We start from the raw sequence: 4,250 nt of genomic DNA, 5'->3' as shown, positions 1-4,250 counted from the left end.
TGGCACGTGGGGAGCCAGAGTTCAGATAGCTTTAGAACAGCCTTTGCCTCCATCGTATTTGTAAAGCTCTGTCATGTTGGATGGTCCTCTGCTGTACTACCTATTTTACACACAGCTACAGTTCGACCTCGATTATCCGGCCTCCTTTTATGCGGAAATCTCTATTATCCGGACGCGTTCATGCAGTGAAGGACTTTTTTTTTCATCCAAATATTGAGAAAAAACGGTGACTTTAACATCTTTTCATGGATCTATTTCACTAATTTCATAAGATGTGCATGATAGGTTTCTCAATATCTAATGAGGTAAAACATGTATGATTTTCACATAAAGTTATAGTTTATTTTTGTGAAGAAGCGACTACAATTTTGCGCAGGCTAGCATAGATTACACCACCGTTGCGGGGTACGCTACCTGCCTAGCTGCCAGTGCACTGGGACGGCAGCTTGGACGGCAGCTATATACATTAACTTTGTGTCTCCCATATCCATATCCTGCCAATTCGCTTATCCGGATGAGCCCCGGTCCTGACATGGCCGGACAATCGAGGTCGAATTGTACTAAGATTGCTTTCTTTGAAACATGATTGTAGGGAAGAAACACAAGAATTGTGTTTGAAATTAAGCATTCTTGCCCTGTGAATGCAAACTGCAATCATGGAGGGTGATTTGACACTTAACTCCAGTCGTGTTTCAAATGACTGTCCGAGGTGTTTTTCGATCACGTTTTGCCGGAATTAAGCAACGAAATGACTGTGTGAAGGTAACGAAATTCCAATCATGTTTTGGGAGGTGGATATTATGGTGACCTTCCAATCACTCCCGCGGAAAGACGGTTTAAAGAGTAATTGATGGGACCTTGGAAGAAAAACCAAACCTCCCCTCCTCACTCAGAAATTGAAAACTGCAGAATCTGCGAAGCCTTCCCCGGTCATATGAATGAACAATGATTTGAATCGTAATTGCAGTGGTGTTTGTAAGGCAGCATTCAAATTAAACAAACCCAGTACCTGTGAAAGCAGCCTTTAGTTTTTACAGATCTACAATGTAGCTTGATTTACATGCATACACTGCCTAGTAAATTGTGCTGAATTACCTTTCAGAACAGAAGCAAGAGGGCACTCCGTGGTTGTCATATACTGTACGAGCTGAAATTTTCGCGGTGGTTTTATTTTTGCAAATTTTGCGGTGGTTTTATTTTTGCGAATTTCGCGAATCGCCTTTGACCCGCGAAAATAACAATGCGCAAATAACTTAGTTCAGTTACATGTAGACCCTCGCAACCGCGAAATTAACAACTCGCGAAAATGTCCTCCAAGTAGCAATTCGGGAAAATATCTGTCCGCGAAAATTTCAGCTCGTACAGTAGTCTATGTGCACATGCTATCCATTTCATTCTGCTTCAGTGGGAATATTGGGGGGGGGGGGGGAGGACAAAATGACTAAAATGATGCCTCTTAGCGTAGTGTTCACATTTGCTCTTGTTATGCCAAAAACTGAAGAAGTCTCGTACTCAGTGTGGCTGCACTGAAATTTTAAATTTATTTTGTTTTGAAAATTCTTTGATTGTGTGTTTCTGCTGCTGTGTTTGCTCAGTCCAAATGGATATTTGGTTTCATTCTCCTGTAATTGTGATATTTGCCTTCTTCAATATTGTCCTTTGTTTGCCCCACCTACCCCCCCCCCCCACCCCCACCCCCCTCGTGTTTGAGTGAAAACGCAGCAAATTGCCACTTTCATCCCTCTCATGTTTTCAATGTGTTCTGTGCTACCAGGGAGAGAATATCTGGTGGTGTCGTCCACTAGTGCCGAGGACAAGCACTTGAGCTCCAAGCTGGTTGGGATCCTCACCAGGGCTGGTCTCCAGACTCACTCCCTTCACTGTCTTGTCGACTGGGTCCCTGTGTTTGACAAGGTGCTGTATCGATCAATCGGCGCTCAGATTTGATAATTTTTTTTTTTTTTAGTTACTGCTTCATAATTTTTGTGCTCTGTATTGAAAGGATTGATGATAACAAAGTCAATATCTGTACAAATGTACTGTATTGATCGATGGGCTCAGAATTGATGATTTTTGTTTTTGTTTTGTTTTATTTCTTGTGCGCTGCAGGAAAAACAGATTGACAGTATTAACAAAGTCAGTATCTTTACAGATATCCAGTTTTTAACAACTACAATTGGATATGTTGGAGTGTAATGCAGGAATGAGTTACCAGCTATTGTCAAAGAATGCCCAACATTTTCATCTTTTAACATAGATATACAATTGATAAAAATCGATTGTCAAACATCGAGTTGAATCGCCAATAGCTCGAAACCCTTGCCAGGCCACTTCTTTACATATATGGGCATTAATGCCCACTGACAGCTAAACCCACAATTGTACTCCCTCAGACTCCAGTGCATTTTCCTGATGTTGCTCTTATTTTTATAGGACTCATGATCACTGATTATAGTGATACTGTTCTAAATTGCTTTGCAGAAGTAATTACTGCAAGTCGTGTAGACTTTAAATTGGTTTGGGTGCTTGCGTGTTTGGATCCCCAGGTTACATCGGTGATTGTGATCTACACACCGGAGTACGAGAGGGAAATCAGGAACCCACAGTCCAAAAATGGGTAAGTCTTCTTTATAACGCGTCGACTCCTCTTAGCCATTTTGGTGGGAAGGGGGAGGTGAGGGGCATGTGACTCCACCTTGTTATCATACCCCTGCGTACACGAAGTGTATAAGGGGGAGTGGGAGTCAGCGTGTGGTCGGTCGGGCGGTCTGTTGCAAATCTTTCGTCGTGAACTCGTACAGTTTTGAAGCAATTTAGATGAAACTTAGGGTACATGATATCATTGAGGTGTAGATATGTGTGCAAAACATGCTTTTTGTGTTTTTGTCGGAGAAAGCGTTGCCATGTAAACCACAATTATCCCAAAACCTTGGGGAGCGAGCTACTTCTACAGTATTTAAGCAATTTGATTCAAATTTAGTATGTATCTATGATCTACAAGGGCGTTATGGCCTCAAACACTATAGGTTTTAATAGTGGCAACTTAACGCCCTTATCATTCTCACGCAACGATACATGGATTGACATTAGCGGTGGATTGATGACCCGGGTCCACTAGATATATGTTGGTGTTGGGTCACCAAATTTCAAGAAATGTTATCTTTTGGTGGCCTGATCTGGCATCTAAGATTCATAAATGATTACACTGTATTACCATTACATTTATTTCAGGCTACTACGTATTGTCGGTTGTGTAAGATAAGGGCATTAAAGTTCCCATTACCTATGGTCTTACTAGTGAGTGCTATCTCAACGCCCTTATCTTTCTCGGCAGATGATATCTTTTTCAGGACACCAAAAGTTCAGATTCAAAGATTTTTGTGGCCTGAATGGGCCACTAGAGAAAAATGTTAGTGTTGAGCCCTTGCATATGTTATACTCAGCAGTGTTACGCTCTAATGTCACCATTGATTACATATGTTGTCATTTGCATAATTTTTGTCCCATTTTCTCTCATAAGCATTGATTGGTGTTGTTCTTTCTGTTTGCCTTCTCAAGGGCTTTGTTTGTAGAGATGAGGAAAGAGTACCGGGCAAACCGTGAAGTGAACTTGAGGTTTGTACCAGTCTACGATGTTGCCATCATTAAAAAGCTCCCAGCGCTGCTACACTGTAGGGAGAACCAATCGGAGCGCGAATACATCCTCGGCATCCTGTCAAACACCAACGTGGCCGCAACGCCGCCGCCACAGCGGAGCCCGGCCAGACCGCCCCACCAGCAGAACGTCCTCTCCTCGCACGGTCGGCGGTCACAGACGTCGGCGTCACCGCGGCAACCCGTCATCCTCCGGGAGCGTCATGCATAAATTGTGAGCACCTCTAGAGGGAGCCCTTTTTTGTCACAATGATGGAGGCTTCCTTCGGAGCTTCCTCTGGATAACTGGTATTAAACATTGTGGGGACTTGGGACCAATGTGGTCGGAGGAGAAGCAACACATGTTTGAAGAGTGTATTGACAGAAAAACTCTGCCTTCGTTTCCTGGTGTAAAGACAGTCTACATACTCCTTTGGAAGGAAACTTGTAAAATACAATGATATATTCAGTTTGCATCCCGTTACTCTATCAATATATCATGCAGTGGAGGATACAAAGAAAAAGCGTGCGAGAGAGAAAAGAGAGACTGTCTGTGTGTGATTGCACACTCCATTCTTCGAGGGACTTTCCGTTTGTGCAAGATGATTACAGCATTT

The 4,250-nt window shown here is 42.8% G+C and overlaps 1 long non-coding RNA gene across 1 annotated transcript; it reads left to right on the top strand.

Annotated features, from left to right (window-relative positions):
• The first annotated feature begins 1,829 nt into the window (after positions 1 to 1,829).
• Positions 1,830 to 3,608, top strand: LOC139717673 (uncharacterized). The gene is made up of 3 exons (XR_011709994.1): positions 1,830 to 1,914; positions 2,547 to 2,617; positions 3,559 to 3,608. It is a non-coding gene; the product is annotated as an uncharacterized lncRNA (long non-coding RNA).
• The last annotated feature ends 642 nt before the right edge of the window (positions 3,609 to 4,250 follow it).

The sequence above is a fragment of the Diadema antillarum genome, unplaced genomic scaffold, assembly GCF_040938485.1.
Source record: "Diadema antillarum isolate AM-2024a unplaced genomic scaffold, OU_Dant_1.0 scf00000080, whole genome shotgun sequence".
Classification (NCBI taxonomy): Eukaryota; Metazoa; Echinodermata; class Echinoidea; order Diadematoida; family Diadematidae; genus Diadema; species Diadema antillarum.
This window is presented reverse-complemented; position numbering and strand designations above follow the sequence as displayed.